The sequence below is a fragment of the Sphaerodactylus townsendi genome, linkage group LG01 (genome assembly GCF_021028975.2).
Source record: "Sphaerodactylus townsendi isolate TG3544 linkage group LG01, MPM_Stown_v2.3, whole genome shotgun sequence".
NCBI classification, from domain to species: domain Eukaryota; kingdom Metazoa; phylum Chordata; class Lepidosauria; order Squamata; family Sphaerodactylidae; genus Sphaerodactylus; species Sphaerodactylus townsendi.
In genome coordinates this window covers 106,755,171-106,777,722 of record NC_059425.1, presented here as the reverse complement: position 1 = coordinate 106,777,722, position 22,552 = coordinate 106,755,171, and positions in this window count along the sequence as shown.

Below are 22,552 nucleotides of genomic sequence, written 5' to 3'. Positions count from 1 at the left end.
TGTGGGAAATGAAGTACTAGTAGCTTGCTTCATGTCATTTAGCAGGAAGATCCTATTTGAGATTTGAATGAGAGACTTCCATAGTTCAGTTTCTAGTAATAGTTACTGCTGAAGGAGTTTACATGAACACATAAACCTAGTCAAGCAAAAAGGCTCATCAAGTTGAATGAGAGGCAGTGGGGTGGATCCAACAGACCTCCAAGGAGTCTTCCTCCATCCTAAGTATGCTTTCTCCATCTTTACAGGCTCTTTCTCCAAGGGAACAGTTATTTGAGTTTAAGGAGGGCTCCTTAGACTGGAGGAAGGCTCCAAACTTTTTCAAGGGGGTTGATGAGATAGAGGTATGATTCACCCCACTAACTCTCCAGGGCATTGAACAGAGAAAGGTCTTTCCTGACTCCTGGGATCCTTTAACTGGAGATACCAAAATTGAACTTGGGACCTTCTGTGTGTAAAGCACCACCAAGCTATGGCTCTTCCCTCTAATCAATGCAAGCTGCAGTGTGTTATCAGTACAGAAGATAGGGGTATGCTTATATGCCACTTTTTTACATCTTGAGGAACACCTAGTGTAGGGAGTGGTATCTGCTGATAAAGTTATTATTTTCAGTTACTATCCCACCAGTAGCTTCTGACAAAGTTTGTGTTTTCTGGTAACAAAGGGGAGTCTATTCTAGCCTCCAGTCAACATTGCATCTTCACTGCTTAATCCTGTATGGTATTAAGTGACATGTCTTTCATCATAATCGCAACTGTCTATTCATGTACTGAAGTAGAAACCAATCAGAGAAGTTGCTGAATAAGATCAAAAGTGATCTGTGCAACATGTAGCTACATCATCCTTCCCAGGACTAGAAGAAGTAAAATAAGTTATGCAGAGACTGCACAACTGTAACTTGATTTATCAACTTGCCTGTATTTATTCCTAAATTTGGATTATTAAGCACAGCAGTTTAAAAAGACACACACAGAGATCAGACTTGGCTATGTGTAGATTCTTCCTGCAAGTGTACTCCTCAGAAAGAAAGGACAGTTTTCAGTTGGGGAAATACTCCTTTGAGCCCATCACAGCCTGGCATTTCCCTTGTTTGCTTTAGGACGCTCCTGATAGAGTTTGAACAAAGTCTAATGTAATGACTAAGGTGTGTGTGTGTGGGGGGGGGGGGGAGGATGTCACTTGGATTAAGCAAGGCTGGCACATCTTTCCCATGCATTGATTTTTCTTAGCATTTCCCTTATTGCCCTGTTTCAAGTAGAAGAATGGCACATGGGAGAGGTTTAAGCTCCTTTATCCTACATGCTACAGCCCTGATTCAAATTGGACCTGTGCACCTGGGAACTGAATTCTAAGCATGGAACTCTAGTGTGGAAAGTGTGTCACCAGGATCTGGGATGGGCATGAGGAAAATATAAGGCATAAGGTGTCCAGTGGTAGAACACCTGGTTTGCAAACTTGAGTTACCTCTAAGTGTATGCTCAAGAGACAGTTCTAGGCACTTGTGGCTCCTTAACTACTTAAAGAACTTGTGTGTGTGAAGGTGTGTTGTTATCCTTTGTACTTTAGGTGTATACCAAAATGTCATAGGTGTGTACTTAAATAATGTTTAATGAAGTGCCTTAAGTAGTAGTGGCTGGTAATGTTGATGGCAACGACTTGCAAACACTGTGATGCCTGTTGTAATGAACCTGAGGAGCAGACAAAGGCAGAAAAGAGCCCAAGAGTGTGACTCACAGGCTGGGAGTGGTTGGACTTTTAGGAGGAGTTAAACCTTCTGACAAGATTTTGAAGGAGTTCAGATCTTGAGTTCCAGATAGAAGAGATATGTTTAGTGTCTGTGAAAGACCTGTGGTTTTGGCAGGAAGAGAGTATTGGGAAAGAGAAACTGTACACTAGCCAGGAAGGGAATTCACTTCTAGAGAGAGAAGAATTCCTAGCCCAGAGCTAGTTCATCTTCTGGACAAAGTGGGTAGAACTGAGGGAACTGACTTAGAAAAAGTTTGTGTCAAAAGAGGAACCATCCTCTTGTCAGAAAGGGAAATCACACTGCGGCAGATTCCGCATGGGCGAAAAACAGCGGTGTGAAAATGGTTTGAAAATGGTGTAAACCCCTTTATACCCTTTTAAACCATTTTGCGCCGTTTTCACAATGTTTTCACACCGCTGTTTTTCGCCCATGCAGAATCCGCCTGCGTGTGGGAGAAGAATTTCCATCTCTAGTTCTTTAGTAATATTAATATTTACCAGGTGGGAATCTCTGCACAACTGGGCGCAATTCTTGTAGGAATCCTGTAAATATATGAGTATTATTATTATGAGGAATCTACTAAGTTAAGCACAGAGTGATATGCAAAGTAGGAACTAATGAAGCCACAATGCACACAATTAGCTGCCATTTTGTAGCCTGTATTCATTATTAACTTATTCGCACGCACGCACGCACGCACGCACGCACGCACGCACGCACGCACGCACGCACGCACAATTAAGCTTTGCAGAAGCTTCTTTAGTGGTACTGTAGGGTTTTGTTCTAGCCATAATATTAGCAATCCTGAATAAAACTTACTGAATGAACGGGGAACTTAGGGAGCTCTCAAGCATTTATCTCTTTTTACTCAATGGCATCCGCTATGTAATCCTCAATCTGTAAGTTTACATTTTGCTGTAAACTTCAGTAAATACACTGAAATTTCAATGATGCAAAATGAACATGAGATCAAAATTACATCTATTGTTTAAAAATACTTTTTTAGTATTTTAGGAAGAAGAAATACTACTTTCCAATAGTATGATGGTCGATCCCTTAATGTCCCCAGCTCTTCATTGTTTGTGACCTGAGTAATATTTTAGGGTTTGAGTGACAGGTTGACCAATATGCCCATAGTACCCAGGATAGGTGCCTCCAGCCATACCTCTTAAGAATGGAGCATGCTCTTCAAAATGAGACCAACCTTCGACCTGCAGCCATCATTTTGGCCATCAGGTCAACAGTTGTTTCCCAGAACATCAGCAATTGTCTTTCTTCTTATGTCAGGAGGCTCTTGAAACATTATATGAGGATAATTAAGTGGTGAATAAGGGTCAGCCTGGACAAATAAATCAATCTGATAGTTTGAACACAGACTGATTGAGCAAAAACAAGGAATTTTGCTATGCCTGTTACCGCCGTTCTTGATGTTAACTGACTTTGTTAACATTACATCCAAAGACGGCAAGTGGGAAAGCTTTGTGAGAAATCAAAAGCTGAGCAAAGAGACATGGGCTTTAATTGTTCAGCTTTATTTTTGAAATAAAGACATGCAGGGCATCAATTTAGCTGACTTTAATGGAGCCCAACACTGAAACCATTCTTTAGAATGCTAATTGTTAGAAGTTTTTTTTAATGCTTATACAAAACAAGGGTGCAAAATTGCCCCTTGCCAGAATCATGTAAACTTGTGGGGATTGCGGGTGATGTACATAATGTATGAGAAAAGGTAAACTTAGCTCTAGGAAAAGGATTGGAAAAGAAAATATTGCTGTACAAATTCACCAGATGGCCTATCTTAAAGCTTTCATGATCAAACACTACAGAAATCAAGGTCGTTAACTTAGGTAGAGAATTGTGTGGTACCCAAGGGGCAGCAAGGCAGTAGTTTACAATAATAAAGCACACACACACACACACACACACACACACAAACAAACAGACAGAAGAGGCCACCATTTACCTAGACATCAAAGTCTTCCTGAGAGAGAGAGAAAAGCTTTTGAAATAGTGTACTTAAATGCATTAACAAAATACTGTATCTTTTATGCATATGTATCAGTGTGAAATAAAATCATGTAGGGGATAAAAGACTGAATGTGGATGGATGCCCTAAAGAGGATAGAATTGTGTGTTAGCATTAGGATGAACCTTTGCTGTTGCATAATTGTTTTTGTACACTCAAAATTACTTTAAATTTATCCTCAGCTTCCATGGGACAAAACTACAATAAGTTATTCCTGTGTTCCTAGCAATTTATTTATGCCCCACCTCATACTAGTGTCTCTAGGCAACTTACAACGGTTAAAAAAATAAAAACCACAATAAAAACATCACAAATAAAACGGAATAATTAAAACAGCAATAAAAATCACATTAAAATAACACCCACTCCCATCCTCCCAGATCAGGAGTTGTAGAGGGGGTTTCCAGGGAGGCTAACCAAATGCCCAAGTGAATAGAAAAGACTTCACCGTGCACCTAAACCCATAAAGGGTAGGTGCATGACAAATCTTTGAGGGAACACTATTCCAGAGCCTGGGGGCAATCATGGGGAAAGCCCCCTGTGTGCTCCCATCCCACCCTTTGATGCAGAGTGGTACCACCAGGAGCACCTCCCCGTGTGAATACAGTTCCCAGGCAGGAATATACGGGCACAGGTGCTCTTTCAGGTAGAAAGCCATTTACAGCTTTGTATGTTAACATCAACACTTTGAACTGGGTTTGGGAGTTAATTGGGAAATAGTGCAGTTCCTTAAGGACCAGCATGATGTGCATCTGGCCAGATGTATTGGCTAACAGCCTATTTGCTGCGTGCTGCACTAACTCTAGATTCTGGACTGTGTGCTGCACTAACTCTAGATTCTGGCCAGTCCCATGTAAAGCACATTACAGTAATCTAATCGGGAGGTTATCAGAGCATGTACACTGTGGCCAGGTTCCCTTTCTCCAAAAATGGGAGGAGCTAGCAAATCAGAAGGAGCTCCTGGAAGGCCCCTGTGGCCACCACCATCACATGAAGCAAAAAGGACAGTGATGAATCCAGGAGCATCCCAGATCTCACACCTGGTCCTTCTGGGGCAATACAACCCCATCCAAAAATGTGATCTTGCCAACTCGAGAGCCTGGAACACAGAGAACCTATACCTTATTGTTGGAGATTTTTTGGGAGGGGGGGGTCACTATAACCATAAAGTTCTGCACAAACACTTATGCAATTTTTATTTATTTCAGTAGGGCTTGTACAAAAAAACATCCCAGAGGATAATTCATAGATTAATCAGCTATAAATGGATACTCCAGTAGCAGGTTGTCTTTTCCATTCTCTCTTTTTTGCATTTTCTGGGCTGTATTCATTAGCCATATAAATGAATGAAATGCCATCTTTAGCCTGTTTTAAACTTCTCTTTCCCAGTGTGCAGAGACTGCTGCATATGTATGTGGAGTGTTTGTACAAATAAACCTTGACCTGCATGAAGCCATCACAAGAAACTGAAATTAAACAAAAATTTGTCAGTGTCTTACACGAACACAGCTCATTCATGCTCCTGATGGGTTCCCCTTATATCTCAAGTCAGAATCCCAGTTTTCAGGAGAAAACAAATCCCCAGTTTACCAAGGTGCCTGCATTCAGATGTCTCAGAAAACTGGAGCTTAAATAAACTGGGAATTATTCAATCAAGCTCTACATATGAGAAGAGGATGAATAGGTGAAGCTAGCATTATCTATAAACACAATGCCAACAATTCTGTTTAATTCATGGGTTTTTTGGTGATTTCTGAAGTTGCATAGAGAACTAGTACTTGAGATCCCCTAAACTTGGCTTTGGATAATAAGAGACAGGACAGGCAGAATAAATCTTCTCCAAAACCAGTAGAGTATCTGCTGGCAGCTGAGGCTGGTAGATAAGTGCTTGTTCTGGGCCTGCCTTGGGAGGAATGGAAATGGAGGCATTGAATGGAAGGGGAATTACTTATCAGCCAGCCAGTTCCCACAAATGTATTCCCTCAGTTATGGGCCTGCCCTCTCTATCAGCAGCGTAGCTACAGAAGATGGTGCTGGAGGCTCGCCTGTCATTACTGTACCTGCCTCTCCTGGCTGTGTAGCGACGCAGCTGACCATAGACAACCCCCACAGCTATACAGATGTCTCTGGATGTCTGTGCTCACCTGCAGGAGAGAGGTGGAGAGGGCAAAACAAATAAGACGTGGCTGAGGAATGCGCATCCCACACGGGGCTGTTTGCTCGGCGCCAGCTCCAACCCAGCCTTTTAAAAAAGAATAGCTGATAGCGTGATTCTTATTTACGCTGGGTTGGGGTGGAAAAACTGGGGCAGACCCAATGCAAGGGTGGTTCCCGCCCACAAAGGGTTAAATCCTGTTGTTATACTGTGTTTATTGGCCTGTGCAGAAAGGGCCTATCATCTTTCCTTTCCTTCCTATCATCTTTCCTTCCTTTCCTTTTTCGAAGATCCGATCATTTTTAAAAACTGTAGCATGTACAAAAGCTCTTACTTTGTTTCTTGTTATTTATTCTATTGATATAGTGTCATATTTCTTTACTTGATCTTCCTGTTACTGTGTTCAACTGATTTTGAACCCTCATCCTTCTCCTTCTTTGCATCAGTTCCTTCTTGTATATCGATTTAAATGTTGTTTTATTAACTGTTCTTTGTTTCTTGCTCCTAACTGGCTTTTCAGATACTATCCCCCCACATTGTGTCTCCTGAGCTATTTCTAAACGTTGTTCTAGTAACCTTACCACTGACTCAATGTTTTTGCTTTTACTCTGTTGAAGAAACTCATCTTTTTATGCTTGCATATCTTTCATGATCTTCCTGATTTACAACTGGTGCATTGCTGTTCTTTTCTGTGAATCCCTATTTCTCATCTATCATGTTATATTTGAATGTAAGTCTGCTTGAAGGGCCATGTCTCTCTTCATTGGTATACTGAACCCAGTGTAACAATCGTCACAGGATAAGTAGTACATGGTGGCAGTGGTGATAACTTACTTCCTGTACTTGTGAGGCTTCTTGTCAGGATGCCGTTGTTGGGAGGGGGGAATTACTGGGGATTTCTTTACCTTTTTGCAGATGCAACCTTGGCCCTTTCCCCATTTACCGTTTGCGGCGCGCTACTCTCAGCGCGAGTGATTTCTGCCGTGGGGTCGTGTTTCTTCAGCACCAGAAATGAAGCGCACTGAGGGGACGTGAGAGCGGCAGGGGAGTCCGGGGAGCAGCTGGCGCTTTGTTGCCAAGCTGCCTGGACTGCGTCAGGGGAAGCGCCATGGACCCGCGCACTCATTTGGGAGAGTAAGCGGCAGCGCAGCAAAAGCGGTAAAGAAAAGTGGGGAAAGGGCCTTTATCTACTTGTTCTGGCTCTGAAGGTTTGCGACTGGGATGGGCCTCCAGGCTGGAATCTTCTGACTGTCTTGTTTCACATGTGGGGGTGGGGATCTGCCACACCATATTATCAACTGCTTGGTGCCTTTTTTGCCAGAACTGCCTTCCTATGTTCCTTTCATGTCTTCAATAAAATCCTTGAAACCAGCAAATGATTTATTGCCTGATTGCGGGGGGGGGGGGGGCTGACATCACTCCATCCTGAGATCTCCTGGGTCTCTTGATGGCATGGAGCACAGGGGCAGCAAGTCAGCAGAGGAAGATGAGGATAAAATGAACAGTCTCCTCCCACCTCTTTTTCAGTTCCTCTGGCATTTGAGAGTTATCCTGTGTGTCCAGTTGTTAACATCTGTTTACAGTATATACATCCTTCTCCACCAGCAAAGGCTTAGGAACTTTTTCTGAGAATAAACACCACTGAACAAACTAGGCATGCTCTCAAATATACACATTTCTATAAAACTGCAGTTAAAACATTATTTGCCTTTCCTCCATGCAATGAAGTAACAATAATAAAAAAAGAATTGAAAAAATAATAATGATTTTAATTTGCTATACATTCTGTAATTTCTAAAGCTTCTGATATCTTCAGCAAAGCATAATAAATAATCTTTGTGTTTGAAAAGAAATATATTTTCTGTTTTGTTTACATTGCCTACCTTTTCTCTGGATTTTTCAATAAATAATATTGGTTTCTTTAACATTTAGAAAGCATCATTTCTACATACAGCATGTTAATGAAATAAATAAATAAGAAACTTGTGGAACATTAAAGATTAATGAAGTTTTATTCTAACACTAGTTCCCATGATCTAGATATGTAGCATTTGTTTAAAAAAATCACAAATCTTGATCAGGAGAACTAAAAGCAGAAACATGAAGTAGCAATCATAATGCTTATGTTATCTGCTTTGGGTTTTTCCCTGCACTGTGGATATAATGTCATTGGATACATTATTCTTTGTCCTGCCGAAATATTTTGTTAAGCCAGTATGCAACATTTTTTTTTTAATTTGGAGGCCTTTGCAAGCTAACTCACAAACTCCTACCCTAAATGACTTAGAATGCAATCTCAGGAACATTTTAGAAAACTGTAAGAAAGCATAGTGTAAGAAATCAAAGGATGTGATTAAATAAACATTTAAAACAGCCATACATAAGTTAAATTATATGATGCATGGCTTGTTTCCCTGATGAACATCTAAAGAATCTATGGGAAACATATCCATCCATCCCCATAAATTACTAGTGTTTACGAAGAAAGGTGTAATGGATTATGTTGAAAGATGAAGGAGAGCTTATATACCATAACCAATCAGCTTTTTTCTTAAAGGTCAGGACATTCTGTCTGGGTCCACTTGAGTTTTTGATTCTGCCTTTGCACTATTCATGGGCACAATGTAACTGTCACTCTCAACAACGGCCCCCAGATCCACTGGCTCCACTGCTCACAGGGTAACACACAATATTTCACATCTACAAAACAATTCAGTGTCTGCATAGGCAAACCATATGATTACCATGGGGAGCAATATTGACACACCCTACCGAGTTCTCTTAAGGAGACACTTAAAAGCACCAGATCTAAAAAAAGAATACAGCCTCACCATTCTTCTCTATTACTAAGTTACCAAATAGTATTTTAATGTTTGATCTTCATAAGATGACATCAAATGCAAATGTCTCCATCTCCCACGCTCCCTCCTCCCATTTCTCATTTTATTGGGTGGTGACAGTTTTACTGCTTTACAAACTCTCCCAGGTCAGTAAGAAGGTAGCATGATAGATATTAGGAAGAATTTAGCCTCACAAGTCATTGCTGGTTTACATTTCCCTAGTGAGTGTTTATCATAGTGTATATATTATTCATTTCTATCTCCAAGATAAATCCAAAGACTGCCCTAAGTTTATATGCATATCTGACTGCATTGCTTGCCTTGGGCAGGCACATAGGAGGCAGGCTCATTTTGATCACAAGGAATGACCTATGAATTGGGAAGCCTGAAAGATTTCAATGTTAGGCAGTGAAGTAAATTTTATCTCAAATCTGTGGTATGAGAACTGGGGAGTAGTGAGTGGTGGAACTAAAGACTTTTTCACACACAATCTCATGATCTTTCACTACATAATTATACAACATGTGGCATCTGTCTGCCAATGTCTCAACTGGAAAGTATTGCATTTGAGTTAACATCAGATGATATGACAGTCCTGTTTGGGTAATGTTATGTTATGGCTCATTAATTCACATAACCTAATATTCGTCTAGTGAAAAACATCTCATCTACAGATTCAGCAGAATGAGATGGTTGAATTCTAAGGTAGTAATCTGGAGTGTACAGGTTGCAAGTGGGAAATAGCATTTTTAGTACTGCCATGTAAAAATCCTCACTACCAATAAAAACCAGTCACATCAGGAATAAATATCCTAGTTTATTCTTGCTGTTCTAGCTTTCTACTTTTGGGCTTTCTACTTTTAATGTACTATAATATTGTTTAAAAAAGCAACTTCCCACCTATAGTTTGAAGTTGCACTGTGCATTTTACCTCCTCATTGTTTTATCACAACATTTCCTGACCTAAATCACCAAGTGATGAAAATGTATATGAGAAGAGTCCCTTTACAGTATAATCCTTTCCAAGTCCATACGTCTAGAGTTTTCAAAAATGCTAGAGTCCAAAATGTAATCCATGTCAATATTCCCCACTTAAACTTGGCCAATCCTCTAACCATAAAGATTTAAGTACAGTATTATGTAAAAAACTAGAGCTGTTTCTGCATAGGCAAGTAAGCATGGGTGCACCAACATAATTGCAGTCAGTGAACCCCCTGGGGCCATTTGCACGCCATTCTGCAAACGGCCTCAGTGCCCCAGCAGCCTGCGGGGCCGCCTTCGCATGGGGCACGCTGCTTTTTTCCTTCTCTTACCTCCTCTTGGCTGCCGTCGCTGTAGAGAGGCCAGGGGACACGCCCCCGTAGCCATGGTGACGCCTGTAGGGATGGAGGCCAGGAGGTGTGTCCCCTGGCTTCTCTACAGGGACGGCAGCCGAGAGGATGTAAGAGGGGGGGGAAAGCGGTGTGGGGAAAAACCCGCCTTTCACCCTCTGCTGTTCATATGGCAGAGGGTAGAAAACGCTGCTTTTTTAAAAACTCGCTCATTGAGTGAGTTTTGAAAGCAGCATTTTTGCACCACTTGAGGGGGGTGAGCACAGCGCTGCTGCGATGCAGCAGCACCAGCTGTGTGAACAGCGCCCCAGGGATGGTGTTTTTACCGTCCCCAGGGTGCTGTTTTCTGTCCATGCGGAAACAGCCTAGGTCTTTTAACCCAAAAGGTACCTAAATAGTAAGGATGGGTTCATAGTATAAATATACAGTATTCATGACCATGTTTGCATTTTTCATGTCTGTGCATCACAAAGGAAAGAAGATAGGGAAAGAACAGGGAGCAGGTACTTCACTGAACAATCAAACTTACCAAACTGGTCATTACAAATCACAGAATGGGATGTGATGCTGACGATCATATTGTTGCAAAAAACAGCAGCTCTCTTGCCATCCTTAGTTAGGGAGAGGCGTATTGTGCCAGCATTCTTGGCATCAGCTGTTTAATGGACTTCATTATGTTTCTTAAATGTGCACCTACGATTTTTAGAGTTCAACTGTCTGTCTAGATTTCCTGGCTCTGTTCCAGCAAACTAACTACTATGGCACACTGGCTTTCTGTAATGAAATGCCAGTCACACATTTGTTTGGAGGTCTATGTGTCATACAGGTTTAGCATATCATTGATCCAGAAATGGCTGCAGTTCCAACTGTAAATAATACCAAATGTTACTAGAAGAGAAATGGATTTCATTATAATAAAAGTATTTGATCTGCTCTATACTTAGTAACTGCAAGTGAGAGAGGCACCTATTATATTTTATAATAACTGTTCCCAGTTTTGTTTTCTTCTTCTTTGACTGTATTAATGTAAAATTAGGATAAAATCCTTATGGTTGTGTTCCACACTTTTTCACTCACAAATAATGGCAGATAAATGAAGTTATACATGTCAGCTCAAAAACCAGTGTTGCATTATTCACTAGGATAATTCTCAGTTTATTTTTACCAAGCATATAGACTCAGCAGCAAACAAACTGTGCCTTGAGACAAATTGTGTACGAAAATATTTTCAAAGGACACTGTTCCCAGCGCAAATACAAATGTTCTTAGCAGATTGTAAATAGACATGTTTCTTGTCAGAAGCAATGTTCTTAAAGTACTCCCTCCAAGATGGGAAAACTTGTGTGTTCGGTCATCCATGACAAGCACATGTCAGGCCAGACACCTTTGAAGTGGAACACTATTTGTCTGATGGACAAGCCATTAGTTTTTATTTGTGATGCTGAAGAATGCCTGTGTCATATCTGAGGAATGCTAGAGAAGAGTTGAGAAAATTGTATGATCGTTCCATGCCTTTAGACATTAATATTATTAACTCTCTTTTTGTTGCATGATCTGAATCAGATGGAAAACAACATATTATGTAGATGGAGAACAACATATCATATAGATAAATCTTCTGAAGACATTGTGGAATGTGGAATTCTAGAAATGAATTTGTTCACAATCCTCTGTATTTTATGAGAAATTAAAATGAAAGGCTGTGGAAATAAGGACTCTGGTTTCTAAACATATGAATGTTGGACATTTTAAGTTTTAAAATAGCAGCTTCTCTGCATCACATCAGATGTTGTATCCAGCACTTGGGAAGCTTTCATAAGCTAATGAGAAATAAGCTCCTTTTCAATTGAGAAGGGAAGAATTACTTGGTGATTTTATTTGTTTTTACTTTGTGAGCCATCTGGAGAAGAAGCATATAGATTTTAAAACTGAATAAATCAACTGCTGTGTAGGCTTTTAATTTTTAAATTATATTTATAACTATATCATCATCCACATGCAATTGTCAAGCAATGAAATTAATGTGTTCATCTAATATTGTACACGACTAATCATTTACATTATCAGATTTTGTCTCTTATACATTGATTTGGTTTGCATACATTTGTTACACTAGCTTAACAGTTAAAATGTTTTAGAATTAGTGATGGGGAATAACTCAGCTTGGCAGCGAGAGGTAGGCTGGGGGAGGGGGAATCTTTTCAACAACTATACCAGAAATATGGCTTGAAACGTTCTACAGAGATTACACGGAGACCAAATTATAATTAAATATTTTATAGGTTTTTGGTAAAAACATTCATACAATGAGACATAGAGAAGCATGCACACAGTTCCTGAGAGATATAAGCGGGGTTGGGGGTGGGGGATAGGTTTGGATGAAAGTTTAGGAGGGGGGTAGTGGGGACTTATACATTACTTAGGTTCAGATGAGAAGTTCTTGAAGAAGGCAAGGATTCATATGACCAGCATATGAATCCAAGTGAAGGACGATATATTGTGACTCAAAACCAACTGGACACAAGAGCGGTTCAGGCTAGCAAAGAGCTGGAACGAGCCAGTGAACTTGCTAGAAGCTAGCTAGCTATCCAGTTAGCCCTAGAGCTAGAGCTCTAGAGAGAGAGAGTGCAAGCGAGCTTGCGAGCCTGCGAGATTGGAACTTGGGGTGCACTTTACTTTTATACCCCTTAGCATAGTTTGAGGAGGGAGCAAGGAGCTCTCTTCCTGGAGTTCCTGGTTTTCCATGCTGGTATCGATGGGTTGAGCAGATTAATAGCTCATCTATTGTTTTCTAAATGTCAGGATAATAGAGCCAATTGTCTTGTGATTGGATCAGGGGTAGCCTTGAATGGCTTAGGCAGAGTTCCTTTTTAAGAGTCTCTGTCCAGGTGTGTCATGTAGATTTGGCTGAGGCGTTCGTTGTCAGGAGAGGTGGGGGTTTGCTAAAGATAATAAAATGCAAGGTCTTGTGGTGAGGGGTTTCCTAGGTCCTTTGTACTACAGCAACCTTGGCAGGGTGTGGTAATCAAGATACATGTCCATGGTAATCAAGATACATGTCCATGAGGCTTCCAATCTCTGCTAACTGGAATAACTCATTCAGTGGTTTAATTTTGCTAACAGGCATTTTTCACTTGGTTTGGACATTCTGCTACATACACATGGTTGCTGGCATTTGTCAGTACATGTTACAGGAAAATCATATTGAATCTATATTTCAATAAGGCAGGGTATAAAGGGTAGGGCAACACATTTCAGAACACAATAAATATGCCCCAACACTAATAAACCTTGCAAAGGCCTATTCTTCCCAGAGAAGACTGTTCACATTCATTTATTTAATTACACATCAAGCAATATGAAACCATTGTACAGTTGATGGTAGTGTTGTCTCTGTCTTGTAATTGTACAACTAATATTCTAGATTAAATTAATATATTTTTAATCAACATCTTCCCCTTTGGGAAAATATCCCAATAAAGCAATTCTTCATCACAAAGAGTTCTGCTACCTGCTATTTCTGTGAAACTCTGAAAAATATTTGTCCAGAAAGGCTTGTGTATATAACCATCACACGTGATATAAAGTTTCTCTTGTTTATTGGATCTCTAGCATGTAGTTAATATAGATGAAATGTTAACTAATCTAGAATGGATATAATACCATCTGTATGTCATTTTTATTTTTTCTCTAACATACAAATTCACTGATAATTTTGTGATCTATATATATATTTTAGAATAACTCTCATCCATAATGTTCATAGATAAATCTGTTACAATTATTTGTGTATCTTGAGATCTTAGTTTCTGAGCCCATTAATCTCTCATATATTCTTGCTATAAAACCCTTTGCCTAATCTATGGATGCAATAATTACTTAAAATTTGTTTAATGGTTGAGAAATATTTGCTTGAAGTTGCGTCATTTGAATCAAACTTCTGATCTGCAAATATTGGAACCATGTAAAGGTAGGCAGTCCCCTGTGCAAGCAGTGGGCCACTACTGACCCATAAGGTAGATCATATTATGATATTTACTAGACAGACAATGTTCACAGAATGGTTTGCCACTGACTTACCCAGTTGTCTGTAGTTTACCTCCAGCCATCAAGGTACTCATTTTACTGATGTCAGAAGAATGGAAGGTTGAGCCAGCTTTAATCTGGCTATCTGAAACTGACTTCCATCAGCATCAAACTCAGGTTGTGAGCAGAGCTTGGACCGCAGTACTGCAGCTTTCCACTCTGTATGTGGAATAAATACAATTGAAGAGATGAGAGATATGATAGGAGGAATTGAAGTATCTGGAATGACTTTACAGAAAATGTTGCCAAGGCTGAGGGTCCGATAGCTGGGAAAATCTGTGGTAAACTGTATATAGGTCAATGTAGCAAAATGTAAAGTGATACACACAGGGGCAAAAAATCCAAACTTCACATAGGCCCCTTCCGCACACGCAAAATAATGCGTTTTCAAACCACTTTCACAACTGTTTGCAAGTGGATTTTGCCATTCCGCACATCTTTAAAGAGCATTGAAAGCAGTTTGAAAGTGCATTATTCTGCATGTGCGGAATGAGCCATACACGCTACAGGGGTCAGTGCTATCAGTCACAAACCAGGAAAGGGATTTGGGCGTCTTAGTTGATAGTTCCATGGGAATGTCAACTCAATGCATGGCAGCTGTGAAAAAGGCAAACTCTATGCTGGGGATAATTAGAAAAGGAGTTGATAATAAAACTGCAAGGATTGCATTTTTGCCATCCCCAGGGCGCCGTATTTGGCCCGTGCGGAAAGGGCTGAGGATTTGCTCAGAGTAGCTGAGCTCTTACCAGCAGAATGCAGCAGGAGATGTCCTGCACATACCTAAACCCAATGCCATTAAAGGGCTTGTGTGACAACATTTCAAAGAATAGAAGAAGCGCTGGTTAGAAATTGATGTGGCCTACAGAAAGTTAATCATTCGTCTGCAGTGTTATGATGGAAATTTTACCTCCATGATATTCCCTTATATTAGATATAGTGTGTTAATTTGAAGACCTTCCCTAAGGTCACATATTCAAGTAGGCAGTCCAGTTAGTTGAGAGTGTTTGTATGAATCTGTTAGGGTTGTTCCTTGGATCTTTGAACTATTTATTCTTTTAATCTCTATTTTGGAACCCAGAAACATTATATGCTGAGATCCCACTGAGTTTCTCAATGGCTGCTTGAGCATTCGTGCTCTGCTGTCTTTTCAAAGCAAATAGGTAAAAATAGGTAAAAATAGACAAAATAGGCAACTGCACATTCAAATTTGGAGAGCTATTTATTTTACAAATGTCATACCCCTTCTTTCTGCCCTCATGAAGATCACCAAGGCAGCTAACAAATTAAAAACATACATAGTAAAAACAATGTGGAGCTTTCCTAGAAAACCTGAATGAATAAAATTTCATTGCACATTGTAATGAAAAAAACATTTTAGCTCCTGAAGACAGCAAAATGAGTGGCTCAATTAATTTTATACTGCAGTATCAGCATAAAATGTTCGAAGTTCAAATGACATTCAAGCCCACTTAATAGGGAAAAAAAATGACAATTGCAGGCCATTTCACATGTTACATTGTAAAGGTTTGCCTAAAATTATTTAATTATATTACATTAACAAATATAAACCATGAATGTAATGAATATGTGGATAGGCATATCACAAAAGCACATTCATCAGAGAGTTGTTGATTGTACAATGTGGGGCAACCCCAAATTTGCCTCAGCATAATGTATAGAATGACCCTGGAAGCATTAGATTTTTCATGATAAGATACATAATATTTGGTGGAAAACATTTATTATATTAATGTGGTGGACACATTGCGTTTCCAGCATCTTTTTTAAAAATCTCAACTTATTAGTTGTCTGTTATTATGGGCCATGTTAAATTCATCATAATATATGGAGAAAAGCAAAAGAGAAGTTAAATTTCGAATGCAGCATTGTACATGGAAGAATTTCTCCCTAGGGTGCTTCTACAATAGGCTACAGAGTACCATTCTTGTGTTCTAACAGATGCCCAACAGAGAAGTTCCAGGCCCTAAACCTCACTGTAGTCTCTTGTGTTAATGAGGACTCTTGATGCAGTTTAAGGTACACTGGTGAACAGCTTTAAATCAGAGCGCATCCTGCCGCAGGAAAGTTTGCAATGGATACAGAGACCAGTCTGTTAGCATTCCAGATGTGGCGGCTGTACCTTGCCTATGACCAGCATTCATTTCTGCACTCCACAGCTGGTCCATGTAAATGTGCCATATTGCAGCCCATCTGCTCAGAGAGTGCACAGTGGCACATCTCTCTCTGACAGTGGACCATTTTATTGAACACTATAAATATTGAAATTCATAGGCATGAAGCAGCAGATTTTTAATGTTACTTAGAGAGACATTTGAGCCACAACCTTTGGCAGAAGCATACACTGTTACTATCTCAGTACACTGTGCACCATTTGGTTCAGACTCATGAACAACTTTTTCAGAGATTTCATGGCTCTCCAATCCCAGGTAAAATGGAGTACAGACCCTGTGGGATGATATTTAGTGTGAATGTCACCCTGCATACAATGCACATTTGGGATATGGACTTTCCAGCCCTGTGCTGCGTTAAACCATATGTTAATGTTTTTATACTCAGAAAAGATTTGATCAGGGACCAATAAAGTTTCAAAACTACAAATAATGGGCTAACCATTATGAAATGTGAGGTATTCTGTTGCTTGCCTCCTCCCTTCCCTGCTTCCCAAAGTCTCTGCAGTTTTTCTTTATTTTAAAATGGCAACTCTGTATTTTGCTTCCCGAAGCATCTTATCCATATTTTATAAGTTAATATGTGCACATTTTGTAATAACGAATAAACATACCCATTAATTCAAAATTGCTGGCAGCCGATCTGGAACCAGAACAGATAGGCAGTGCTTTGCAATTTTCTCTATCACACAATCTCTACAAAGCCTGTGTTTGGTGGCAAAGTCAATATTGATGTTTATTTCATTACTTTTCTGTGGAGTTTTCTGTTTTGTAATCTGGAACAAAGGCCATAAGAATAGGACTATGTGTAATATATACTTCTGTAGTACTTCTAACTTTATTAGGAACCACAATTAGAAGGGGACCACAACTGTATCCATGCATACTTAAACATCCTTGGTGTCCCCACGCTTTTGATTGGTCGACCCCCCCCTTTTTTCCAGTTCTGGATAGGGCCCGGCGCAGGCCTCAACATGGCAAACGGCAGCAAAAAGCAATGGGGAACAGCATCACATCACATTCCCACTCACATTCTCGTATTTTTGTGAGAAATGAGATACACCCCTCCCCCGTAATATGCCCACTAACATTCCCCCCAAAGTGCACATTTCTCTAACTATGCGCTCCGAGCAACCATGTCCAGAAAAGAAAATGAGGACCTTTTGAGACACTTGATTAACACAGTAGATACCATGAGCGGAAAATGTGCTTGGGGGAATGTTTTGGGAAGGACAGGCTGCAAGGGTCGGTGGCTCAGCAAAGTGATGTCAGTTTCGGGAATCAGGGGGCAGGCAGTGGGGCAGGGAGATCAGGCGGCTGGGTGGGAAAAATAAACTGTTTCTGCTCCCATGGTGTTTGCACGGTAGTGGGTTCAACCCAGGAGTTTTGAAAATCCCAGGATGATGGAAATATTGGGGGGCAAACCCGCTTTCGGACTGGGAACCGTGCAAACTTCTTGGCCAAACCGGGATATTTCCTTTGCTCAACCCGGAATATTTGGACCGTTCAGAAATGACCTATGTTTATAGCTCATTCCAGTGCATGTTTACTCAGAAGTAAGGCACAAATAAGTATGTTTAGGATTGTAGTTTTTGCAGTCTGAATTGGAGCATTTGCCTATCAGAGTACATCAAATATGAGGAACAGTGGGAGATGGTAGAATTGAGAATGAGAGTTCTCAGTGTGGTATTTGTTTTGTTTATGAGTTTGTCTAATGTGTAATGTGACTGCTCGCTTTTAAATTTTTTCCCATCTATTTGTTGATGTGAAATTAAAACACACACACACACACAGAATGAAATAATCCTCTTGGAAAAAAATCCTGGCTCATCCCTTTCTCAGCACTGCTGCTATTCAAGTTAGTTTCAGTATAATTTCCCCGTTGTCTTTGTTGAATTTTTTTTCAAAAGGCATCTTTAGCAGCAAAGTCATAACATTGCAACAATAAGCTGTGTCATTGTTCAAACAGTTCCCCGAGTTCCCAATCAGCAGCAGTGTTATGTAAGGTGGCAGGTTAATAAATGCGACACACTGAAATCATTTGTACCAGATTATCTCTCCTTCCAAACTCTGACAGATGCTAAGTCCAGCTGGTAAAGAAAAGTTTATAGGCGAGCTGGATCTGGGGCCTTCACACACTCCACAATGTTGGCTACCAATGCTGGTTTTAATGAGTCACGAATTGCCTGTTTATCTTCTGCTCCCTGCTGTTTCTGCATTTTCTCTTCCAGAACAATCCTAGAAACACATGCTGCTACAGACGCTGGAGCAATGTGTGTAGACATTTGAGCCAAATTATTATAAAGAACTCTTTCTTCTCTGATATTAAAAAAGGGGGGAGTGAGAATTGCACATTGCCTAGCAAATCGTTATCTCAGATGTTCACTCTGACATGCTCAATATGGCCTACCAGAGAAAGTTGGAGACATTTGAAACCTTAACAACTACAGAAAATGACACTGTAATTGGCGGGTTTTGTTGTTCATGTTCTGGCTCAGCTGAAAACTGCTCTAAACACTTTGTTTAATGATGTTACATTATGACAGCACATGGCTTCTATACAGCAAGTCATCATGTTTAACATGCGTCTACACAGGAACAGTAGCAAGTAGCCAGAAAATAGTAATAGACACAGAAAAACAAAACCTCACAAAATGATGAATTGCAGTATCAGCTCTTTTCCAACTATATATATTTTTATATATATTATATATATTTTTATATATTATATATATTTTTCCCCCAACTACTGGGAAGTAGAATGAGAAAGTGGTCATCATTTCCTGTGGTGTGTGCTTTTATCTCAGAATCATTTCTGGTAAGCAAGTTTTTGTAGTATTTAAATCTGTTATAGTTGTTTAATCAAAAATGATTGACAAGCTAAAGAAATGGGCATACACCAATAGCAGAATTGCCTCTATCCTAGCACTTTTAATGCTCTTAATCAATCTATAGTCTCAAGTAACAGAGACAGCAGCCTTTGTTGCCACTCCCCAATACTGCTTTTCAGAAAACGGGCAACATTAAAAAAGAATGTTTGTGAATGACCTTTTGAAATTTGGTATTCCATTTAGCAGGCTGGCATTGAACAGATGTCATTAAACTGCTGCTGAAAAGATATCATTAGACCTGAGACAAATTAATGTCAAAAATGGTCATTCAGACCTGAGGTATTCAAAGATCTTGTTAAGCACAAAAGGGTCACGCTACTCTAGTGGTATTTTTGGCTATTTCCCTTTAGAACAGCAAACTCTCTCATGCTGTATTGCAAGCTGCTCTCCATTTCCATATGGTAGCAATGGATGGTGTTTGAGACTAAAGCCTCTTTGGGTTCAAAGAACAAGTGGCATGGTTTTTGCTCCTGCCCAGATTTCTGAAGAGCCAATGCCAGTGTGCCGTGGTATAGCGGACAGTGTGTTGATTCCTACTATGTCACAAAATGAGTATGAAGATAAAGTTGGATAGTTTATTTGTATCACGCTGATTAGTTTTGCTTATTTATGTTTTACTTCCTCCCTTCATCCCATACTAGATGTTATTTCTGGTGTGACTGGTGATTATAAATCACTGTCAGCTAATGTTTTATTGTATGGTTTTTACTCGGCTTATTGCTAACTACTTTCTCTTTCCTTGGCAACCTCATTACCTATGGATGCAAATCTTTTAAATACATTAATAATAATGTCACCTTCCTCCAGATCCCTGATAATCTCAGATAATGGGTACATGAGCATTATAAAATGTAAAGGGGATGAAACAGCGCCCTGTGGTACATCATGGCATAATTGCAAATGGTCAGAGTAAAAGTCTCATATTTTCCACCATGCAGAAGAACCTGTCTTCCAAGCAGGCATTTAACCACTGGAGCACAGTGCCTCCCACTTTGAAATCCAAGAGATCATTCAAAAGGAAACCATTGAGCAATAGTATCTAAATATGCTGCCAGGCCTTGATGGGGAAAAAATGTTATAAACCATTTAGAAATTCTGATGGAGACACAAGTCAGATATACATAAATTTTAAAAATCGGTCTCATCAAGCAGGTCTTTTCCTGTGCTCTTTATCTCTGCTGAGGTATGCATTCCCCATCTGTCTACTTAACAGGTGATCCACTCACAATAATGATCCAAGCATTCTTCAAAATGTTGTATCAACTGCAACATGGCTGCAAGATATGATATTTATATCAGTGTGGCAAACTGACTATCTTAGGGAACAGACTGTCGACCTCGCATGTGTCACAGAAATCTGGGTGAGGGAGGGAGAGCTGGTCTCCCTCAATAACCTCGCCCCAGACAGTTCTGTGGTAATCCAGCAGCCTTGGACACAGGGCTGAGGGGGGAGGGGTGGCGTGGCGATGCTCATTTGGGATTCTATCTCCTTTAGAACATCCCCTGTCCCGACTATCACTGGCATGAAGTGTTTGGGCCTCCATTGGGATCACTCTGAGAGGCTGGCTGTCTTGTTGGTGTTCTGGTCGCCTAGTGCACCAGCAGACAGCCTGTTGCGGCTACTGGAGTTCATTTCTGGGTGGACATTGCGACACCCAAACTTGATTGTGTTGGATGATTTCAAAGTCCATACCGACTCAGCCTCATCCAGGTACCCTATGAATAGTATCAAGTAGACCTGTGAGAATGTGCCAACTGTGAGTTTCTTGCCTATTCCTGAGACAGCTGTGATCCAGCCCTAAGTTCCAGATATTTATACTTGGCCTTAAATGGTTCTTTGTTATTAAAAAGAGCGTCTTAAAGTATATCTGAAACATACGTGGGCTTTGAGAAACAAGAAACTTTTGAGTTTCTATTACCCGCCCTTTACTTCAGTCTTAGGGCTGGTAACAATAAAACATGAAACATTAAAATCATGACAGTAAAAACACAATGAAAAAAATGAAACCCCATTCTAAAAAAAGGAAGCAACCTCTTACAGATTATGTCTCTGCCTACCAGTCATAGTTTATGCATTGAGAAATGGATCAATAGACTATTGGCAGAAATGTTGCTCCCCTCTCCCTTGATTATCCAGTGTTGTTAAAAATAATCTCCCAAAGAGGAGGTAAATGTTGTACTGATTTTCTGCCATATTGACAAGGAAAAAACATTCTCTGATTCGTTTAGTTATACTCCAAGTTATATCTCCAAGCTGCTGTCCTTAAAGTCTGTTGCACTAGGATTTTTATGGCAAAATGTAGGGTATCATAGTAACATGAGACTAACAACACAGTCCTATGCAGAGTTATTCCAATCTATGCCCACTGAAATGACTGGAGTAACTTTCTTTAGGATTGCACTGCAGGCTAAGGAAAGCTATTTATTTTTTGAAATCTAAATATAGATAAATATCATAACTCACATGGACTATTTAGAGAAAGTGTTACATAGGCTATATTTTTCTGTGATGATGCCAGAATAGTAATTGCCACATTCTTAAGTTTCCCAAGGTTCTATTTTGTATCTGCTGGCTGGTTAAACACAAGTTTTGATGTCCTCATTAAAAAAAATGGCAAAGAGAACATTTCCCCCAGTGTCCCCAATTATTAACAGAATGTTTTGAATTTGCCTATTCTTTGCACATGGGAAACTGTATGGTCATTAGACAGATGCTGAAACTCACCAATTTTATATCCAGCAGCTGGAGAAGACAATGGATGTCATATGAAATATATGCGGGAGGAAAAAAGTCCATAATCTGCATTAGTAAACTGAAAATCACCACTTGCAATTATTCATTGTCATTGCACAAAAAGCAACAACAGTGTGTTATGAAATTGTCTTACTGTGGTTTACCATCAAAAACATGTACAGGTGTAACTATTAAAGAAATGTACAATCTTCTCTGTTGTCTGCTATGTTTACTTTTGTTGAAGACTAGGATAATGATGGGAAGAAGGCGTACAGTTTAAATATTGTCAACATCAAGACTTGGAAGGAGACAGTACGTTGACTCCCAACCATGAAATTTTATTCTGCAGTTGCCTCCTTAATGGCATCTCTTAAGGTCAGTGGCTCTGAATTGTCCCGATTGTATAGGGTCACTCGGGCAGCATTGGCCAAGGAGAAAAGATTCAGACAGGGGAAACAATGAGAGAAGTCACCATTTAAATGTTCTGCCTTCTATATCATCCAATTGATTCCATGGCCCCCCACTATGATGTCACTGTTTGACCAGTTTGCTTTA